The following is a 23,877-nucleotide window of genomic DNA, read 5'->3' as shown; positions in this document are numbered from 1 at the left end:
CCTAAACCTCTCCACCTCTCCACCTCTCTTTCCTTCTTTAAGACGCTCCCTAAAACGAACCTCTTTGACCAAGCTTTTGGTCATCTGCTCTAATACCTATGTGGCTCGGTGTCCAACTATGTTTGATAATGCTCCTGTGAAGCTCCTTGAGATGTTTTACTATGTTAAAGGCACTGTATAAATGCAAGTTTTTGTTATTGTGCTGTTTTGGATACCCTTTCACATTTGGGTATTATTTTCAGTCTCTCTGCTTTCTGTCACAAGTTGGTTTGACAGTTTCTGGCACAAACTTCCCTCCACTGCTGCCACCTTGTGCAGGCTCAATCCACAGAGTAAAGGCACAGAACAAAATGTGCTGTGCATCGCAGGGGGCCCTGTGGGTTGGCCGGTTGTGTACACCAGCTCTAAGTTCTATCGCTATGTGTAATTACTCTTAGAATGCCCCGTTTGTGTGGTTTTGGTTTGAAAGATGTCACAAGGTGGCATCATGCTGATGTGGAATAATTGCTGCTGTGTTGTGAAAGCACAGCGAGTGGTATTGCACCTATGCAGTTTTTAATTTGAAAGTTACCAAACATTTATACTATTTTTTTTCTTCCATTAGCACTCTCATTATTTGGAAAATGTTAATTCATATCCCAGTGATGCTGCAGGTGTGGCTTAGCGCCATTTTAAGCTGTCTGTTTGTATTGCAAACGTGGGCAAGGATCTCCAGACATGTTATCTTACCACAACCTGCGTAACAGCTGAAAACTTGCTTGGTGTTGACCAGACTCTTGAAATCAATTTTTAACCCCCCCTCCATCACAAAGAACCAGGATGTTGCCCTGTGGCAGGATATGCCTTCAGCTGCAAACCTCTTATCATCGACCGTGTGATGTTGAACTATCTTCAGCAAACTCTTGGTTTTCTGTCAGGTCTCTTTGAAATAATTTGTGTCCCACAAAGGAGGGAGCTGTCACTTCCATCACTGCCTCTCAGATGATTTTAGGCACAATTGTTCTTGTTTAATCTTCACCACTGCAGATCATCATTGATCCCATCTTCAGCACAGTCCTCATAGAATCTTAAATCACAGAATGACAGAATCACAGACTCACAGAATCATAGAATCATAGAATCATAGAATCTTAAATCACAGAATGACAGAATCACAGACTCACAGAATCATAGAATCATAGAATCTTAAATCACAGAATGACAGAATCACAGACTCACAGAATCATAGAATCATAGAATCTTAAATCACAGAATGACAGAATCACAGAATCATAGAATGGTTACAGCAGGGAAGAAGGCCATTCGGCCCATCGAGCCTGTGCCGGCTCTCTGCAAGAGCACGTCAGCTCGTCCCACTCACCGCCCTTTCCCCACAGCCCTGCAAATGTTTTTTCTCCCTCACCAAAAGAAGCAGGCACCCTTATTTCAGCTCCACAGATGGGGACGTGAACTGTAGAAAATGCTTCTCGATGATAAAGGCAGGCTGAGTTAATTCGTAGCCTTCATTAATTGAAGAGCTTATAAATCGCAATGTGTTTTATATCTGACTGTGCTCTGCAAGCTGGATGTCAAATTGCTATTGATGCACTGCATTTCAGGCCAGATCTGCACAAAACGCAAGTTTAGGCTTTAGATCACGAGCACAGAAAATACCAAAGTTCATTGAGACATTTCACTGTCTGCAGCTGCAGCTGTTTATGTTATTTGTCTTTTAAGGAGGTGTAAATCTTATACTGGAATAGGAACAATTCTTCTTTTTCTTGCCAATTTTCTCTCTTTTAAAAATGTATTCATTAACGGGATGTGGGCGTCGCTGGCAAGGCCAGCATTTATTGCCCATCCCTAATTGCCCTTGAGTAGGTGGTGGTGAGCCGCCTTCTTGAACCGCTGCAGTCCGTGTGGTGAAGGTACGGAGATAGTTCCAGGTTTTCGACCCAGCGATGATGAAGGAACGGCGATATATTTCCAAGTCGAGATGGTGTGTAATTTGGAGAGGAACGTGGAGGTGGTGGTGTTCCCATGCGCCTGCTGCCCTTGTCCTTCTAGGTGGTGGAGGTCGTGGGTTTGGGTGGTGCTGTCGGAGAAGCCATGCCGAGTTGCTGCAGAGCATCTTGTAGATGGTACACTCTGAAGCCACAGTACGCCGGTGGTGGAGGGAGTGATTGTTTAAGGTGGTGGATGGGGTGCCGATCAAGTGGGCTGCTTTGTCCGGGATGGTGTGGAGCTTCTTGTGTGTTGTTGGAGCTGCACTCATCCAGGCAAGTGGAGAGTATTCCATCACACTTCTGACTTGTGCCTTGTAAATGGTGAACAGGTTTTGGGGAGTCAGGAGCAATGTTCTCGTTTTGGTGCGTGTGCGCGCAGCCTCGTGGTAATCAGAAAAATCCCGCGCAGACTGCTCATTGACTTTTACACTGTAAATACCGTGCATGCGCAGATATTTAAAGGGATCACACATTAAAAGAAACAGACCAAGCAGAACAAAGTGCAGCTTACAGGGAACATTGGTCAGCAGGAGGTGAGTCACTTGCCTTTCCCTCTGTTCACTTTCTATGCATCATCTCCACAAAGGGTGTTGTGTATTGCTCTGGTACATTAAATGTATGATAAGTACAATGGTGCACCACAGAGGGCGCTGTGGTGGGAGACCTGAAAGTACCTGCACGAGACAATATAAAAGGCTGTCCACCACATCTGTGGAGCATTCTGGAGCTGTTTAATAAAGGACTAAGGTCACAGCAGTTAGATCAACACCAGACCGTGTGCTACATACACCACATTGGCAACGAGGAAGCGGACGAACTCCACGAAACCATGGCTACTCTGGGCTCGCTAAAGGATTTTACCGTGGGCAATGATTGGGAGGCCTTTACGGAAAGGCTCGAGTACTACTTCACAGCAAACAACCTGACGGGGAACACGGACGCACCGAGAGAGAAGCGTAAGGCAATACTGCTCTCCAGTTGTGGCGATGAGGTTTACTGTCTCGTCAGGGATTTGCTGGCACTCGGGAGCGCCAGGGAAAAGTCATATGAGGAGCTGGTCGCACTCATTTGTGACCAACTTAAACCGAAGGAGAGCATCCTCACGGCCAGATACAAATTTTACCATCACTGCAGATCCGAGGGCCAGGATATCACCAAATACGCTGCGGACCTCAGGAGACTCGCGGCGCCGTGTGATTTTGGCGCACACCTTGACGAGGCGTTGCGGGACGTTTTCGTTATGGGGATTGACCACGAGGGCCTCCTTCACAAGCTGCTGGCCATGGAACCCACAGTCACCCTGACAAAGGCCATCACCATCAGCCGGGAATATATGACCTTGACTTGCAGCACCAAGCAAATGATCCACACAGTCTCGAACCCGGCAGGCACTGTCCACAGGATAGCGCCCACCACGGACAAAACTGCAGAACGTGGCTCTGCCCAGGGCAGAGAGCACGGACCTTGGGGTCCTGGAACTCAGAGTCCGCCGAGGGGGGCCAATCAAGCAGCACCATGCTGGCGCTGCAGAGGAAGCCATGGGGCTCACCGGTGCAGGTTTGCGGAGTACACGTGCAACACCTGCCACACGAAAGGCTACCTTCAGCGTATGTGCAAAAGAAATAAGACTCACCATGTGGCTGAGGAGATGGCGGATGATCTACTGTTCAGCGAGGAGCAGGCAGAAGAAGATGAGGTGTTGGGACTGTATACGTGCACCGACAATTCGCCCCCAGTGATAATGGAAGTAAAAATTGATGGAGTCCCAGTGAGTATGGCAGTGGATACGGGATCGGGTCCGTCGTTGATGAGTCAGAGAACTTTTGAGAAACTGTGGGGTAACCCGGCTGCACGACCCAAGCTGGTCCCGGTCACGGCAAAGCTGCGTACCTACACCAGGGAACTGATATTTGTTCTTGGCAGAGCGGATGTGCAGGTATCTCACGGTGGCGAGACGCACGGTTTATCCTTATGGGTCATTGCAGGCGATGGGCCAACGCTCCTCGGCAGAAGATGGATGGGAAAGGTCCATGGGAGCTGGGAAGACTTCTTCATTCCTCCACAGACTGCTGCTCCCCGGGTTCCCAAAAAGCAGCGCCAACCGAGCTGGAGCTGCAGCCTAAATCCAAACACAGGCAACAGCTGCCCAGAACTCCTGACCCCAAGCAATCCTGCAGCCTCAGCCTCCACAGACGAACAGACCCTGGAAGAACAAAATTACAGGTGCGGGCCGATTTCTGGGGTGCGGGCCGGCGGGGCGCTGCGGGCGATGAGCGGGAGGTCCATCGATGGCCGGCGGATCCGGGGGGCTCACGCAGCGGAAAAGTCGGGCGGCGGCAGCGGCTGCGATGATAGCGGCCACGGCGGCCGCAGGAGAGGCGGCCACGGCGGGAGCGGAGGCTGTTACACTATTTGCAGGTCCAATCAACTCCCTCCAGTATGCTATAGCTCGATCTCTGGCAATAACCATGGCAATAGTTGGTCCAGAACTCATGAATGCTGTTAAACTGAAGAATGGTGAACCCGGATCGGAGAACGATCTCTTCGATTTCCTCCGCGTTGTCGATGGCGTGGGGTTTGATCAGGGCCAGCGTCCTCGCCACATACACCTCTGCTGCACACTGTGCTTTCTCCATAACTCACTCACCTCCGCTGGAAATACCGCACCTTTCCTAAAAAACATTGCAAAATTCCCTTGCCCTCCTTCCTTGTTTCTTCTTCTTTCTAGGCCAGCAGAACACCTAAGATGGCGGCGCCCAATGGAAGCCTCGTGGGAGCCACAAGATGGCGTCTTAAAAGGGAAATGCTCCCGCGAGTCTTAAAAGGGCCTCACACCACTGCGGTCCCCACATAACGACTTTTGGACTTTTGTCGGGCTAGAGCGAGTCTAAGTGTGCTATGTGAATGTAGGATGATGGATTTATGACAAGAAATAATATTTTAATGCTGGGTGGTCACTGTGTTTAAAATAATGGACATAAATTGCGAATTACGACAAGAGTTAATATTTCAATGCTGAATGGTCACTGCGTTTAAATTCAGGGACGTGGATCCGTGACCAACATTACCAATGGGCTAATGCGTTTTTCGATTTAGGGGATTCAAGCAACGACTTTTTGAACTGGGGGGGCAGTGATGTTGTGTATTGCTCTGGTACATTAAATGGATGATAAGTACAACGGTGCACCACAAAGGGCGCTGTGGTGGGAGACCTGAAAGTACATGCACGAGGCAGTATAAAAGACTGCCCACCACACCTGTGGAGCACTCTGGAGCTGTTCAATAAAGGACTAAGGTCACAGCAGTGAGATCAACACCAGACCATGTGGAGTCAGTGATTTGTGTGTTACATACACCACAAAGGGGTTTAGTTCCTCGGTCACCCTCAGTACATTGCAAAGGTGGTCATATTCATCTGGGAGTGATCGGAACAGGAGAAGGCCATTCAGCCCTCAAAAAAGAAAAAGAAAGACTTGGATTTATATAGCTCCTTTCATGGACACCGGACGTCTTAAAGCACTTTACAGCCAATGAAGTACTCTTGGAGTGTTACCACAGTTGTAATGTGGGAAATGTGGCAGCCAATTTGCGCACAAGCAAGTTCCCACAAACAGCAATATGATAATGACCAAATAATCCGTTTTTTTTTGGTTATGTTGATTCAAGCCTGTTTTCAATTCTATTAGCCCATGGCTGATCTGTACCTCAGCTCCCATTTACCTCCCAACAAATTGCCGGCCCGTGTCACAGGATGACCTCCAATTCCGGGCCCTTGGTCGCAGGAAGTGTCAGCAGGCAAAGGAACCATGAAAGGTGAGGGTGGCAGTGGAGTGGGAGGAGCGCCTACATCCTAGCGGAGCCTGATCCCATCCAAAGGTCCATACACTGTCAGCTGGTGTCATTGAGTAATGATCAAGGGGGAACCTTGACCCAACTTTCCCTTCGCTACCAGGGTCAATAGTTAAGGCCATAGTGCTACCTTGTACTGAGATCAGTATAGATTGGGGATTGAACGTGGGACCTTCCTGGCTCAGATAGTCACTGGATAAACTTAGAGTGATCTGAGCTCCCTGGGAAGAGTCGCCTTCTCTTTACATTGGTTCTTCCCTGCTCACGTCTCCATCTGCTACAATTTTGAAAACCTTTCAGCGTTTGGACAGCTGTACATAGGTAGCATTACTCACTGGCCATTATCATATTACTGTCACCCGTGCCATGAGAGAAGCTGACGACTGCTGGACGGATCATTGTCTAATCCGCTGTTATCCAACAATGTAGTCCCAAAACGACGGCGGCAACAGAAACTCTGCTGCAGGAAAACCAACGTTGAAGCACTCAAAGACCCTACTAAGGAAGCCCTATTCAGTCAGCGCCTCACAACCAACCTGACGACATCCAGTGAACCGGAGACGCAGAGTGACCACGGTGCCTGGTCTGCCCTCAAGGCTTCCGTAATTAGCACCTGTGAAGAGACGCTTGGTCACTCCACCAGGGAACATCAAAACTGGTTCAATGGGAACGACCAGGAGATCCAGGAACTAATAAGCCGCAAACAGAAGAAATTCTTGAACTGGAAACAGCAACACAACTCGAGAGCAAGAAAGCAGCTCTATAGACGTCTGAAGGCCGAGGTCTAACATAAAACTGGTGACCTAAAGAACAGATGGTGGGTGGAGAAAACACAGGAGATCCAGCAATGAGCAGACAACCACGACATGCGTGGATTCTTTAGCACAGTCAAAACCATCTACGGCCCAAAGCACCCAAGGTACTACCAAACTGCGGGCCAAGAACGGCGAGGTGCTCATTAAGGACAGACAGGCAGTCAGTGGCCGCTAGAAGGAGCACTTCGAAGATCTCCTTAACTGAGACTCTGATTCAACGCGAGTGTCGTTGACTCCATCCCGCAGCACGCTACCTGCCACCATCTCAGCACAACCCCAGCCCGGCAGGAGGTAGAAAAGGCCATCCGACAACAAGTCATCAGGAGCAGATGGAATCTCCGCCAAAGCACTAAAGCATGGTGGAGAAGCACTATTGGCGCGAATCCATGAAATCATTTCTCTTATTTGGAAGGAGGAGAGCAAGCCAGGGGATCTCAGAAGCGCTGTAATTGCGACCACCTTTAAGAAAGATGACCAGTTCGATTATGGTAATTACAGAGAAATTTCCCTGCTCTCTGCCACAGGGAAAGTCATCTCAAGAATCCTCCTCAGCCTTCTCCCAGTGACTAAGGAGCTCCTCCCAGAGTCGCAATGTGGATTCCGTCCACTAAGGGGCACAATGGACATGATCTTCACCGCGCGTCAAATCCAAGAAAAATGCAGCGAACAGCACCAACCCCTGTACATGGCCTTCTTTGACCTCACAAAGGCCTTTGACACTGTCAACCATGTGGTAGTATGGAGTGTCCTTCTCAAATTCAGCTTCCCTCCAAAGTTTGTCACCATCCTTCGCCGACTTCACGATGACATGCAAACCATGATCCTGACCAAAGGATCCACCACAGACCTAATACACATGCGGACCGGGGTCAAGCAAGGCTGTGTCATCACACCAATGCTCGTCTCAAACTTCCTTGCTGCAATGCTCCATCTCACCCTTAATAAGCTCCCCGCTGGAGTGGAGCTAATCTACTGAACAAACAGGAAATTGTTCAACCTCCGTCGCCTCCAGGCCAGATCCAAGGTCGTCCCATCCTCTGTCATTGAATTAGAATATGCAGACGATGCTTGCGTTTGCACACACTCAGAGGCCGATCTCCAAACTATCGTCAACACCTTCACCGAAGCATCCGAGAGCATGGGCCTTACATTAAACATCCGTAAGACAAAGATTCTCTACCAGCCTGCCCCCGCCACACAGTACTGCCCCTCGATTATCAAGATCCACGAAGAGCCTTGGACAACGTGGACCACTTTCCATACTTTGGGAGCCTACTGTCAACAAGGACAGACGTTGATGACTAAGTCCAACACTGCCTCCAGTGCGCCAGTGCAGCCTTCGGTCGCCTGAGGAAGAGAGTGTTTGAAGAGCACTGGTGATACCCGTCCTTCTATATGCTTCAGAGACATGGACAATGTACAGCAGACACCTCAAAGCACTGGAGAAGTACCACCAACGCTGCCTCCGCAAGATCCCCCAAATCCATTGGCAAGACAGGCGCACCAACTTCAGTGTTCTCGTTTAGGCCAACATCCCCAGCATCGAAGCACTGACCACGCTTGATCAGCTCCGATGGACGGGCCACATCGTCCGCATGCCTGACACGAGACTCCCAAAACAAGCGCTCTACTCAGAGCTCTGACATGGCAAGCGAGTCCCAGGTGGGCAGAGGAAACATTTCAAGGACTCCCTCAAAGCCTCCTTGAAAAAGTGCAACATCCCCACTGACACCTGGGAATCCCTGGCCCGAGACCGCCCAAAGTGGAGGAAGAGCATCCGGGAAGGCGCCGAACACTTCGAGTCTCTTCGGGAGCATGCAGAAGCCAAGCGCAAACAGTGGAACGAGCGCACAACAACCCCAGCACCCCACCCACCCGTCCCTTCAACCACCATCTGCCCCACCTGTGACAGAGACTGTCGATCCCGCATTGGACTCATGGAAACAAGTCATCCTCGATTCTGAGGGACTGCCTAAGAAGAAAAAGACTGTTTGTGGGACCTTGCTTTTGTGCTTCCTAACATTACAAGAGTGACTTCAACTGCATTAGCTGTAAAGCGCTTTGGAATGTCTCTAGGTTGTGATGGGCGCTATACAAATGTAAATCTTTCCTTTAGTTCTGCAGCCTGGCTGCCGTGAGGCAGCACACTGACTTTGTAGCTGCAGTTACCATTTGCTTCCAGCAGAGGTCAGAGTTAACTTTGCCACTGAAGAATTCTTTCCAGTAACAGGAGAATCAGCCTCTGGCTTGGGAGGAAATAGTTTACTGCTGTTGTAAAATGGAGAAAAAATAGCTTTGTATTCTAAATGTGAGTCTAATATTTTCAGTTCAGCAAAATGAGTTCATATTTTAAACATAGCTTGAAGTGAACCTTAAAATGTGTTTTTCCCTCCATAGTATCACACTTTTGACATTTTTGCTGGCCTACAGGTGCACCTGTTATACTTGTTCCCTGTTGCATGGAGCGGTGCTGATGACTGTTGGGTTTATTTATGTACAGTGGCTAGCAGCCATGCACCTTGCAACCATTTGAACGTGCATTCAAATTTACTGCTTTTAATATTCATTCCATTTCTGCGCTCCCCTGCTGAATTTGAGACTGAGGGAGGCCTGTGAATTTATTATTTTCTCCTTCCTCATAGAATTACATAGAATTTAACAGCGCAGAAACAGGCCTTTTGGCCCAAGGGGTCTATGCTGGTGTCTATGCTCCACACAAGTCTCCTCCTACCTTACTGTACTTCACCCTGTCATCATATCCTATAGTGAGATGTCTCAGTCCAGGGATGGCTGGAGGATCAGCTCGAGACATTCTTGCAGGCTTTCTCATGATTAGACCAGGTGCAGCATTAATAAAATGGCCGCTCTCTTGGTCAGTCAATCCCGCGCTTCATTGAAGGAAGCTGAAAGAGGGATTATAAATAAGAAGCTATAAAAACAGGGGGTGAAGTGGAAAACTGTAATTCAGGCAGCTATGGAATAGTTGTATGAATGCGTTGTCAACTTGTGATTATTTTTGATTATCGTCAAATAACCCCTACAGACACTGTCCATCAGACACACGGTGGACAAATTAAAAAGCTTTTAAATGGATGAGTAAAACTTACCGGGGGTAGAGTTTGCGCTGGGTTGTGCTGCATTTTTCGACGCAATTAGCCTGAAATCGGCGTAACCTGCGCAAAAGATCACGGGATTTTAAGTGCAAATTACGTTCAGCACAGATCGAGCCCCGCCCACAAAACTGGCCACGCCCCGAGTGAATTAATCGCCATGGCGAGTTTCCGCTAATTACGCTCGTTTGCAGGCCTTCGCCGAGGTTCCAAAATTTAAGCTGGAACTTTTGGGTGCTAGGTCGCTCATAGGTACATCTTAAAAGCATTTGAATGTAATTTTTTGAAATTTACTAAGGAACTAACCCCAAAATAACTCGCATATGTTTCTGTATAACTTTTAAAAGTCATTTTCAGTCAATTGAAATCAGGTTACTCACAGGTAGTGGATTGACACTATGATTAAAAATGCTTATTTTTTGTGACAAACCCATCCTCAGCTGTGGCAAATTACCACACTTACATATATCAAGCAAAACATTTTTTTGAAAGTAAAATTATTTTTTTCAAAATTATGCTTTAAAACGCTGCCCCATTACTCTGGTTCCTGGAAGATTTTGTGTTCGGTGATATGCAGTTGAGTTTGAGCGGAACCACGAAGAACAAAAAAAGCACTTCCCGAAACTTGTGCAACTTTGGCTGCAATTTGCGCCGAGATTGCCGATAATGCCCAGAGCAGAAACTCGACCTTGTTGTTTGAAAGACAATCCCTCGCATTCACTCGTCATTGGCGGCAAGAATTACGCCTTTAGGGTTTCCAGAATTTCACCATTCGCTAAAAATCATCGCCAGTGTCAGTTTGACTGAATCATAGGACTCTCGCCTTCCCAAGTCAGCAAGTCATGTGTTCAAGTTGCTCTCCAAGCTTTCAACATGTAATTTAGGCTGACACTTCAGTGCAGGGCTATAGGAAGTTCCACACTGTCAGAAATGCTATTTTTCAGATGGCATGCTTATTGAGGCCACGTCCACCTGTTCAGGTGTAGAAGATCCTATGGCCCTATTCCGAAGAAGAGCAACGGATTTTCTTCTAGTGGTCTGAGAAAAATCCACCCCACCCCCAAACAACAACTTTCAAGACATTACAGGAGCCCCTCTTTAATGAAGGATCAACAGTACACTTTTCGTCAGAATAACCTTACCCGGAGCTCCCCCAAGTTTTGTACTGAGCATTTTGAAGTTTGTATGAAATGTGAATAAGATATTGCAGTGTTTTTTTCCCCCTACCTATTCCTCTGTCCTGGTATGCACAGAAGGGGTGGACATCGGGAAAATCTTTACTTAACCTTATTTGAATATGTTAATTGACATTGATCCACAATATGTTTTTCCTCAGAAGAATAACGAACACCACCTTCAATATAAATTAAACGATTGATTTTATTTTGAGTTCCAAGGGAAAAATATTCCTAATTTGCATTTGTAATTGGTGTCCAATTAGAATAATTTATTAATATGTTAATTGTAATAACATTGGGAATATGCTCCCGAAGTTATGCAAAGTAGGATTTATTGAATAATTTATACATGTAAATTATAAGCATAATTGTCTTAACATTATACTCATAGAACATGTAATTGTAGCTTCCGAGTATCTACAGTGCAGATATAAAACTAATCTCTTACAGTTCAGTACAATTCCAACCTGAACATCTCAAACATTTTAATACCCCAATAGTCAGATGCTTTTTCTTGATTTTATTTGTTTTTATCTGATAAGTTAAAGCTGCAAAACAGAGGGCTAGAAATTCAGGTTTACCACCACCTCAGAGTGGCGGTAAAGTGTCGCTCATGTCTTAATGCTGGGCCGCGGCGGTGCCCGCGAAATTCAGGTCACTTTTTCCAGTGGCGCTAACAGTTAGCGCCTCGCCATCTGGTGCCAGCCAGATCATGTGTCAGTATGCGTGCAACGCCCCACTAGCATGTGTGCGCCTCACTTACCGCCAGCCGCTGAACACACCGGAGAAAGCAGACGGTCCCAGCTTCTTTGGGCGATGCTGGGAGGGTATTTAAAGGGATGAGCAACCGGGTTACTCAGAGGTCACAATGATTGCTATGTTTTCACATAGCATGGTGTGTGTATCTGTGGGATTGCTGAGACAGATTGTCTTCAAAGTTACAGTTAAGTAGCGATTTTAGGTGCGCATTTTGATGGGTGCAGTGGGAGCACGTCATATTCGCATCTTCCAAGCAATTGATAGGACGCGTCTACAGCGAAGGGAGATTGGGAATCTGGGGCCTCGAATGAGGAGAACCTGTAGACGTTGTTGTAGGAGGCCGTGCCCACCACAGGTTTATCGGGGACAGTTCTCATACCGAGACACGTCTGACGAACAGTGCGTTAGAAGGCTGTGGTTCCGCAAGGAGGTTGTCACCGAGCGATGCCATGTCCTGCAGCCAGACCCAGAGGCTGATATCGGGAGCAGGGCTTCGCATCTGTCGAAGTGAAGGTCACTGTGGCACACAGTTTCTATGCCCCCGGATCATTCCAGGCTACAGCAGGGGACACCTGCAGCGTGTTGCAATTTGCTGCTCATTGCTGCATCTGCCAGGTCACAGACGTTCTATACTGCAGGAGAATGGACTACATAAAGTTCCCCACGATGAGGGAGCAACAGGAGGAATGATCATGTGGGTTCACCAGGATAGCCGGCCATTGATTGCACCCATGTGGCATTGCGCGCACCACACTAGAATGTGGAGGTGTTTCGGAGCTGTAATCGTTATCACTCCCTCAATGTACAGTTGGTGTGCGACCACATGCAACGCATCCTTGGTTGACTACACGCTATCCTGGCAGATCATCCTCGGTGTGAATGCCTGCTATTCTGGCAGCGTATCCTCGGTTTGAATGCCTGCTATCCTGGCAGCGTATCCTCGGTTTGAATGCCTGCTATCCTAGCAGCATATCCTCGGTTTGAATGCCTGCTATCCTGGCAGCATATCCTCGGTTTGAATGCCTGCTATCCTGGCAGCGTATCCTCGGTTTGAATGCCTGCTATCCTGGCAGCGTATCCTCGGTTTGAATGCCTGCTATCCTGGCAGCATATCCTCGGTTTGAATGCCTGCTATCCTGGCAGTGCACACGATGCTTTCATCCTGTGGGAGAGCACTGTGCCATGACTCTTCCAGCCATTGCATTAAGGGCGCGGCTGGCTGCTCGGTGACAAAGGCTACGAGGGCGGCCACTCGCTCGTCCACCTCTGTGAAGGAGTGGAGTTCAGGCTCCCCTCCTCCTTCCGCATTTGTTGGTGCCTGTTGTGAGCCAGTTTCGCCTGCAATAACAAACAGAAGAAGGTGTGAGTAAGTGTGCAGCTAATCGTCTGCCTTGGAGTCAGAAATTTGTGGTTTTAACTCCCACTCCAGGAACTTGAGCACATAAATCTAGGCTAACACTCCAGTGCAGTGCTGAGGAAGTGCTGCACTGTCAGAGGTGCCGTCTTTCAGATGAGACATTAAACCGAGGCCCTGTCTGCTCTTTCAGGTGGACGTAAAAGATCCCATGTCACTATTTCGAAGAAGTGCAGGGGAGTTATCCCCGGTGTCCTGCCCAATATTTATCCCTCAATCAACATAACAAAAACAATTTATCTGGTCATTATCACATTGCTGTTTATGGGAGTTTGCTGTGCGCAAATTGGCTGCTGCGTTTCCCACATTACAACAATGACTACACTCCAAAAATACTTTATTGGTTGTAAAGCGCTTTGAGACATCTGGTGGTCGTGAAAGGCGCTATATAAATGCAAGTCTTATTTTTATGTGAAGGTGTTAAGCATTCAGGTGCCAATATTGAAGCGTGCAATTTCAAGGTCTTGCAGAATGCTTTCAGCCAACTTAAATAATTAAAATGTGAATGACAGATCTGATGCAATATGCATAATTGGGTTTTGATGCTTCAAGATCCTATCTATAAAGGTCAATAAAACTGATGACAGCCCTTCAAAATATGATTCCATTTGTACAGTTTAATTACCATGATACATCTAGCCTGAAACTCGAGCTGCACAAAGCAAGTGCTTGTCTTTTAAATGGGGCAAGAGCGGAGAAAATTCCAATTTGGCTCAAAAAATCTAATGTGCTACTTATCGCAAATTAATGTTTAAATCTAGTCAGCGTAAGAAAGATACAATCATCAGGCACTCCAGACAGAGATTTGTAAATGTGTTGCAGTCAAACACTTTATCTGCTGATATGCTCAGGTGAACTATTCATGACTTTCCTCTCTACATTTGTGAATAATTATGAAAAACAAACCAACCAATCTTTCTGCTACCTCACTTAAGTGACTGTTCTGCATGCATAAGCCAGTACCTCTGTCAGAAGTCAATTTAACTGTGCAAGCCAGTCACTCATCTAAATGTGTTTATGTGTGAGACAGTTCTTTATGTGTGAGACAGTACTTCACTCAAATGTCCATTCCTCATTGGCAAGTTGGTGTGAGTTGGTACCTCACTCAAGTGTCCGTTTTTCATGTGAGAGTTTGCTCAAGTGTGAGCGAGCACAATGAGTGTTGATATGTTGTTCAACTGTGTGCAACGTCACAGTCGGGCCTGATACTATCCTCATCTGGAATCCATGAGCAAACATTTCGTCGTGGGTTATTGGATAATAATCTCGGGGCCAGAATCCTGGCGAAGTTTGCTTTTCCTAACCCCGACTGTTGTCTCAGCAGAAACCAGCTCGCTGAAGACAGGGATCAAACCTGGGATGCTCCTGCTGTACAGCTCAGTATCACACTTGGTTTATTTACCCAGCGAGCCTTTGTGGAGCTCTGTTTATTTTGTTTAATTAATTCTAAGAATGTTACGAACATTGAAAATATTATGAAGAAATGTGCTATGGTTTCTACATTTTTTTAATTCCACTTTATAAACGTACCTGTCATTACAAATTTATAGAAATCGTTTTGCCTGAGCCTAGAAAAAGGGTTTTTATTCAGAGCGCTAAATGTATTACCACAAACATGTAATGTAATCATTAATATTTTACAAGCATTATCCTCAGGAGAGGTGACTATGCCCATCACAAATGTATTTTTATAATAGTGTATATTACCCTGTAGTCTTAATAGCTGTGTTACTGGAAACTTTATTCTATATCTTGCTCCACTGAGCAGATACAGAATATGGAAGGTCAGTACAGAATATATTTAGGGGTGAAATTTATTATCGCCCCGTTTGGGAATGGTAACAGTTGAGTGGGGGGCACGCCTCTCTCACCTCTCTCCACAAATTCGCTTCAGTGCTCACGGAATTGCTAAATTAAGCGCTCCACTTCCTTCTTGGAGCGCTAACAGAGCGGACGTCTCATCAGCGCTGCACACTGCACCATGCAGTGCTGCCGCGTGCGCGGGGCCATTCTCCCCCCCCCTTAAAGGGAAGGGCCCACCTTACAGGCTCTACCTGGACTACCTTGGGAGCGGGGATGCCCCGCGATCAGCCCGGGCTCTCAAGCAGAGTGCCGGGCTGAGCGATCGTGGGCAGGAACACGCAAAGATGAGGGAGCAGCAGCGAGAAAATAAATGTACGTTTTTTTTAACTTACCTCGGCCTCCTCGCCTTTAATCATCACCCCGGTAGTGGCCGGCCGCCCGCTCCCTGCCTCCTGCCGCTGCCGGTGTTTCCGCCCGGCGCTGCCGCAGGGGACGGAAGTCAATTTCAGGGCCGGGCGCTAACGGGGCGATATGCGCGACAATGACATCACGATCTCCGGGCGCAGGAGATCGGGGCACAAAGCCGTATCGCTGGCGCTAAACTCCCACCCAATCTGGCGGGAGTCATTGCCAGCACAGCTCTCGGTCAGTAAGGTATTTGGGAGACGCGGATGCAGTGAATTTCTAGCCGCTAATATCCAAAGGAGCTTCTCTGTGTAAAACATTTTCCGAGTTAAGCTGTCTCTTATAGACTTTATACAGTTGGAAATCATTCATTTTTTAATTTCATCTGTTTCTTGGCTTATGCTAGGGAGGAGGAACACCCTTCCTTGACTCATCAGAGCACTGCAATTAGAATTAGATGTTGCACAACAGGCTCTCATTAAGAGTCCAGAAAGGGGTTCACTCCTCATCGAGCTGTAAATATGCTTAGCCCTGTGGCCTTCCAGCTTGTCAATTAAAAGCCGAAATGTAATTTTGCAGCTACCTTCCAATAATTGATGATTGAGTCATGATGCAACCATGTTCATACAGTGTTTTGCAAGTACGCACCATTCAGTATTGAGTTGAATAATGAATGGTATTAGTGAAGACACCCTGCACATGATGGTTGGCAAGGTTATCATGCTAGTAGGGGACGGGCACAGCTTAGCAGACCATTGTAATGTAGTGTCAGTTTGTGAGTAGGATGGTTCAGTGCATTGGCATTTTTGTTGCTCTCTTCCCCCTCATGTTGGGTTCGGTGTTCGTAGAGCGAGGAGTTGGAGGGCGCCACCCCAGAATTTAAGATCTTAGGAAGGTCTTGATTACGCCTCCTAAGATCGCCATCTTTGGCTTAGTGTCCAATTTTTGGATTATGCCTTGTGAAGTTTTTCTATGTTGAAGATGCTATGTAAACGCTTCTTGTGGTTATTGTCTGCACCATAGATCTTGTTGTTTGGCACAGTGAAAACTGGGCTAACCTGTGTGGCACACCAGCCTTGCAGCTCTAGATAGGAAGCCAAGTAGGCATGGGGCAGGAACATAGGGGGCAAAATTACCCCTTTTATAACACCGTTAGAACCTCTGGGGAGCGCTAGTCAGTTTTCGCCTGGGGAAGGGGGCCGCTACCACGTCCCGGGAAATTGCCTAGAAGTTTGTGGAGGTGCTGCCGCGGCAGTGCTGCACCCCGCGGTTAACGCCCCGGGTTACCGCGCAACCGGCGATTATGTCATCAGTATGCACGCCGATCCCTCAGCGCCCCATACCGACTCATTCCATGGGCCGTGAGGCTGGGACAAGTGGATGTCAACGCCGGCAAAGCTGGCCGATATCTGCTCTCGGGGTGCTCCTTAAAGGGGAGCGCCCTTGCCCTGGGCAAACAACTTATTTTGTCGTCCAACTCTCAGGTTGGCTCTGCGATGACGGCCCTAGTGTGGCAGCCAGGCATTCCGTCTTGGGTGCCAGGCTACTGGCCCAGTCGCACGGTGCCCTGGTGGCCTAGTGGAGGCCATCAGAGGCCTTACAGAGTTTGCAGCAGCCCTCCCCTTTAATTGAAGGGGAGCGGCGTTGAAGCGCATCAGGGCTACGTGGAGCATCCGCATAGTGCTTCCTTCAGCGTCCCAGTAACGCCCCGGTTACTGCCCGCAAAGGAAGTGAAGCGCACGAGATTGCGCCCTGCTTCGTTTCAGGGGCGCTAAGGGCAGTAATTGTCTCGGCCCCAGAAGGTTACCACCCCCAATCGGGGCGCTGGGCAATTTCACCCCCATAGGAACAGGAGTAGTCCATTCAGAACCTCGATTTTTGGGGGAGTGAGTTTCAGATTTCCACTACCCTGTGTGTGAAGAAGTGCTTCCTGACATCACCCTTGAACAGCCTCGCTCTAATTTTAAGGTTATGCCCCCTTGTCTTCACCCACCAGAGGGAATAGTTTCTCTCTATCTACCCCATCAAATCATATAATCATCTTAAACCTCAATGATATCACCCATTGATTTCTTTACTCAAGGGAATACAAGCCTAAACAACCTGTCCTTATAATTTAACCCTTTTAGCCCCAGTATCGGGCTGACGGGTTGTAAATGAAACATTCCAACGGCATGTAGTCTGAGAAATGAGATTGCAAATGGAGGAGCAGGTGATACAGGGACCTGCTGTCACTGCAGAGAACATCCCAGGAGCTGCCAGTGACATTGTCTTTATTCCCTTATGAGAAAGCCAGTTACAGTGCTATCTTTTTCCATGCCCAGGAGGCCCAATGGCAAGTCTTCAGAGAGCTGAATGAAATCTTGTGTTTCTTGCCAGAAGAATGAGACTTTGGGACTATGCATAAGAACCATCCTGTGCATCGAAGTTTACATTTGCACCTCTCTTTCCATCTCTTCAGCCAAGCTTTCCATCACATCTCCTAATCTCTCTCTTTCCGGCTCAGCATCTATCTCCCCTGCCCACTTTGAAGTGCCTCAGGATGATAACATGTTGATACATTAAAGCTGCAATAAATGAATTGTTGTTGCTACTGATGGTTTTGTGACCTCGATAGCCTGGCCTCTACCCAAGGGATTTACAAGCAGCTGCCAACCTACAGAGATGGTCCTTATCAATTAGCCTCCAATCACTTTCGGATAGTGTTTTTTTGACTGCTTCCCTAGAGAACCTGACCAGTAGACTTAGATGGACAGGTCAACTTAAACACAGTCCCAGACAAATCCGTGAGCAATTCGATCAGCCAGCACAATTTCTTTTACTGATAGGGGGAGAAATTCGGTATAGCCCCGTTTGGGGCGTTAAAACTTTAAAAGTTGAAGAATTAGCGGCAGGCGCTAATCATTGTCGACTCCCATGAAATTCATTGTTAGAGCTCCAAGAGGGGATGGAGCATAAAAGCAGGGAAGTTCTGCTACAAATGTACAGGGTGTTGGTGAGACCACACCGTGAGCACTGCGTACAGATTCGTCTCCTTATTTAAGGAAGGATATACTTGCATTGGAGAAGGTTCACGAGGTTGCTTCCTGGGATGAAGGGGTTGTCTTATGATGAAAGGTTGAGCAGGTTGGGCCTCTACTCACTGGAGTTTAGAAGAATAAGAGATGATGCTGAGAGGATGTTTCCCCTTGTGGGGGAATCTAGAACTAGGGGGAATCGTTTTAGAATAAGGGGTCGCCCATTTCAGACGGAGATGAGGAGGAATTTTCTTCTCTCAGAGGGTCATGAGTCTTTGGAACTCTCTACTCCAGAGAGGCTGAGTCATTGAATATATTCAAGGCTGAGAGAGGCAGATTCTTGAACTATAGGGGAGTCAACGGTTATGGGGAGCGGGCAGGAAAGTAGAGTTGAGGCCTAGATCAGATCAGGCATGATCTTATTGAGCAGGCTCGAGGGGCTGTATGGCCCATTCCTGCTCCTATTTCTTATGTTCTTAAGAGGGATGTGGAGCACTAAATAAAGCGTTACATTCTTACTTAGGGCACTAACCTCCGAGAGCGCTACCGGCAGAGCAATAAAGAAGGTCATGTGCAGTCTTTAGTAACACAAGCTGCTTTCATCTCTTAAAGGGAAGGGCCAATCACGCTGTATAACCTCAGTCATCTGTGGTGTTTTTTAACACAACCTGATGGGCTGTCATTGCAGCCTCCATCACTTTCAGAAAGTGTAGCGTTTGGAGATGTTTGAGGAAAAAGTGCAAAAGAATTTGTGCAGGCAGCAGACTGGTGCAAGTAATAAACGCTCTGATCACTGAAGATGCCTTTTTCGTGACACGGAAGCATTCCCTTTAATTACCGCTCCTGCAGTGCCCTTGGAGTGCACAATGTCTTCTCTCACTGGCGTTGTCAGCCTGGGGCGCTAAAGCAGGGTGCGAAAGGCAATTTGGCATCAGGGCGTTAACATGATGTTGTACAAGCATTAATGTCAGCATATGAGAGGCGCTAGAGGCCTAGGTGCTAACAGTTAGCGCCAGTGCTAATTCGCCACTGGAGGTCGCGTGTGGCGTTGGATTTGCTGCGGCTGGCGCTAGTCCCTTAGTGACCTGTAAGCGCCACTGCCAGGCGCTAATGGGAGGCGTTAACTGTTATATATGTGGACTTGTATTTACTCTGTACAGCCACCAGAGGGCTCATTCCCCAGTGACCCAAGGGATCCCATAATCCCCTGGGAGCACAGGTATTTAAGAAGGCTTCATAGGTTGGAGAGGCACTCTGGAGACTTGCAATAAAAGACTACGGTCACACTTTACTTTGAGCTCACAGTGTTCAGTCTGACTCTTTCTCCATATACAACAACTGGCGATGAGATACAGATAGCGAACCCAAAGATGCAGAGAGCAGTGGGCATCCTGGAGAAATTTTTGGAGGGAGATGATTGGGATACTTTTTTGGAGCGACTCGACCAATACTTCATGGCCAATGAGCTAGATGGGGAAGAGAGCGCTGCCAAACATAGAGAAATCGTACGACGAATTGTGCACACTGGTCCGAGAGCATTTGAACCCGAAGGAAAACGTTCTGATGGCGAGGTACCGGTTCTACACCTACAAAAGGTCTGAAGGCCGGGAAGTGGCGAGTTATGTCGCCGAGCTGAGACGCCTAGCATTACATTGTGAATTTGAAGGACATTTGGAACACATGCTCAGAGACTTTTTCGTACTGGGCATTGGCCATGAAACCATACTTCGCAAGCTTTTGACTGTAGAGACCCCAACCTTGAGTAAGGCCATAGCGATAGCCCAGGCGTTCATTGCCACCAGTGACAATACGAAGCAAATCTCTCAACACACAAGTGCTGCTACAAGTACTGTGAACAAAGTGATGTTGTTTTTGAATCGTAACGTACAGGGCAGATCACATTTTCGTCCAGCTACACGTCCGCAGATGTCTCAGAGTCCACCATAAAGGGTGATGAATGCAAGGCCATGAACACCTTGTTGGCGCTGCAGGGGTGATCATTGTTTCCATTCATGCTGATTCAAAGGATACATTTGCAAGGGCTGTGGAACAATGGGACACCTCCAACGAGTGTGCAGGCGAGCTGCAAACCACCACGTTGCAGAGGAGGACAGATCCACGGAGGATCACTATGAACCAGAGACTCTCATAGAGAAGGCAGAGGTACATGGGGTGCACACATTCACCACTAATTATCCCCTGATAATGCTGAATGTTGAACTAAATGGACTCCCGGTGTCAATGGAGCTTGACACGGGCGCGAGCCAGTCCATCATGGGCAAAAAGACTTTCAAAAGGTTGTGGTGCAACAAGGCCTCAAGGCCAGTCTTAACTCCAGATCGTACGAGACTAAGAACTTACACTAATGAACTGATTCCTGTAATCAGTAATGTTACCGTAAAGGTCTCCTACGATGGAGGGGTGCACAAGCTACCACTCTGGATGGTACCGGGCGATGGTCCCACGCTGCTCGGCAGGAGCTGGCTGGGAAAGTTACGCTGGAACTGGGACAACGACCGAGTGCTATCGCCCGCTGACGACACGTCGTGTGCCCAGGTCTTAAACAAATTTCCATTGCTGTTTGAACCAGGCATCGGGAAATTCCAAGGAGCATAAGTGCAGATCCACTTAATTTGGGGGGCGCGACCCATCCATCACAAAGCGAGAGCAGTACCGTACATGACGTGAGAAAGAGTAGAGATCGAGCTAGACCGGCTGCAAAGAGTGGGCATCATTTCACCAATCGAGTTCAGCGAGTGGGCCAGTCCTATTGTCCCAGTCCTCAAGGGAGACAGCACCGTCAGAATCTGTGGCGATTACAAAGTAACCATCAATTGTTTCTCCCTGCAGGACCAATACCCACTACCAAAGGCCGGCGACCTCTTTGCAATGCTGGCGGGAGGAAAGACGTTCACGAAGCTGGATCTGACTTCAGCTTACATGACGCAGGAACTGGAGGAATCATCGAAGGCCCTCACCTGCATCAACACGCACAAAGGACTTTTTGTTTACAACAGATGCCTGTTTGGAATCCGATCAGCGGCGGTGATATTCCAGAGAAACATGGAAAGTTTAGTGAAGTCGGTCTCACACACCGTGGTCTTCAGGACGATATCTTGGTCACAGGTTGGAACACAGTCGAACATCTGCAGAACCTGGAGGAGGTTCTTAGTCGACTCAACTGCGTGGGGCTCAGGTTAAAACGCTCGAAGTGCGTTTTCCTGGCGCCTGAAGTGGAGTTCCTGGGAAGGAGGATTGTGGCGGAGGGGCATCAGGCCCACTAATGTGAAGACGGAGGCAATCAAGAAAGCACCGAGGCCACAGAATGTGACAGAACTGCGGTCATTTCTTGGACTCTTGAACTACTTTGGTAACTTCTTACCGGGTCTCAGCACTGCTAGAACCACTGCATGTCTTACTATGAAAAGGGGGCGAATGGGTTTGGGGTAAAAGCCAAGAAAATGCCTTTGTAAAAGCGAGAAAATTGCTCTCCTCAAACAAATTGCTTGTGTTGTATGATCCATGTAAGCGTTTGGTACTAGCATGTCTTGCGTCGTCACATGGCGTCGGGTATGTATTGCAACAAGCTAATGATTTCAGGAAACTGCAACCGGTTGCTTATGCATCCAGGAATCTGTCTAAGGCTGAGAGAGCCTACAGCATGATTGAAAAAGAAGCGTTAGCGTGTGTCTATGGGGTAAAGAAAATGCTTCAATACCTGTTTGGGCTAAAATTCGAATTGGAAACTGACCATAAGCCACTTATATCCCTGTTTTCCGAGAGTAAAGGGATAAATACCAATGCATCGACCAGCATCCAGAGATGGGCGCTCACATTGTCCGCATACAACTATGCCATCTGCCACAGGCCAGGCACAGAAAACTGCACCAATGCTCGCAGTAGGCTGCCATTGCCCATCACGGGGGTGGAAATGGCGCAGCTCGCAGATCCAGCCATGGTTATGGAAGCATTTGAGAGTGAGCAACCACCCGTCACTACCCGGCAGACCAAAACACTGGACAAGCCAGAACCCCTTATTATCTCTAGTCAAAAGCTGTGTGCTTCCCAGTGAGCTGGTCCAGTGTCCCAGTGGAAATGCAGGAAGAGATAAAGCCGTTCCAGCGGCACAAAGATGAAATGTCTGTACAGGCAGACTACCTTCTGTGGGGCAATTGAGTAGTGATCCCCAAGAAGGGCAGAGACACCTTCATCAATGACCTCCACAGTACCCACTCAGGCATCGTAATGATGAAAGCGATAGCCAGATCCCACGTGTGGTGGCCCGGTATCGATGCAGTTTTAGAGTCCTGTGTTCACAGATGTAATATATGCTCGCAGTTAAGCAATGTACCCAGGGAGACGCCGCTAAGTTTATGGCCTTGGTCCTCCAAACCGTGGTCTAGGGTACATGTCGACTATGCAGGACCGTTCTTGGGTAAAATGTTCCTTGTGGTTGTAGATGTGTATTCCATTTGGATTGAACGTGAGATAATGTCGGCTAGCACGTCCGCTGCCACTACTGAAAGCCTGCGGGCCATGTTTGCCACTCATGGCTTACCTGATGTCCTGGTGAGTGAGAACGGGCCATGTTTCACCAGTGCTGAGTTCAAAGAACTCACGACCCGTAACGGGATCAAACATGTCACATCTGCCCCATTTAAACCAGTGTCCAATGGCCAGGCAGAGAGAGCAGTGCAAACTATCAAGCAAGGCTTGAAGAGGGTAACTGAAGGCTCACTGCAGACTCGGCTATCCAGAGTCCTGCTTAGCTACCGCACGAGACCTCACTCACTCACTGGGATCCCAACAGCTGAACTGCTCATGAAAAGAGCACTTACAACAAGGCTCTCGTTAGTTCTGTAGCGGGGGTGGTCTCTATGAGGGGGTCAGGTTCCCTTCTAACCAACTTGAGTGGTTCGAATCGCTCCCACTCCCTTGGGTTCTGTACTCTGGATTTATTTGGGGGGTGTGACAAAAGTGCAAAGGACACTGGTTTGAAGCAAAATAACTTTGTTTTTATTACAGTCAAATAATACAGGCTTATTACTCTCGTAAGAAAATACACGGCCAAACTTACAATCACTCGAATAAAGAACAATACAAGGAAAGGTACGAAGTCAAACTTAAAATCACTCTGATAAAGAACCATACACTACACATTCAAAGGAGATTAAAGTAAAATTATACCTCCCACCTCCCAATACCTAATTCTAGCTAGGCTGGACTCCAGGGCATGCGGGGACTATGCTTACCAATCCTTTTGACAGTTAACGGTAGATCGCGATGGTTTTTCCGTTGATACCACGTTGACTGTGGTGGTCGCTGCTGCGATGGTGATGTTCTTCCTTCCTTCAGGACTTCAGGACTTCGAGGCTGGAGAAGTTAGTTTACAACTGTCGGGTTGGTTTCTCTCCTTGTCTTGATGACACAGCGTAGTGTGGTACTAGTCTGTCAGTCAAAGTGTCATCTGAGGTAGTAGCAGCCTTGTAGCTACCTGGTAACCCGGTGTAGTATGGCCTACCCTCTGTTGAAACAGGGGGCC

Source organism: Pristiophorus japonicus, chromosome 12, assembly GCF_044704955.1.
Source record: "Pristiophorus japonicus isolate sPriJap1 chromosome 12, sPriJap1.hap1, whole genome shotgun sequence".
In the NCBI taxonomy this organism is placed as follows: Eukaryota; Metazoa; Chordata; class Chondrichthyes; family Pristiophoridae; genus Pristiophorus; species Pristiophorus japonicus.
Note: the sequence above shows the minus strand (reverse complement) of the source record.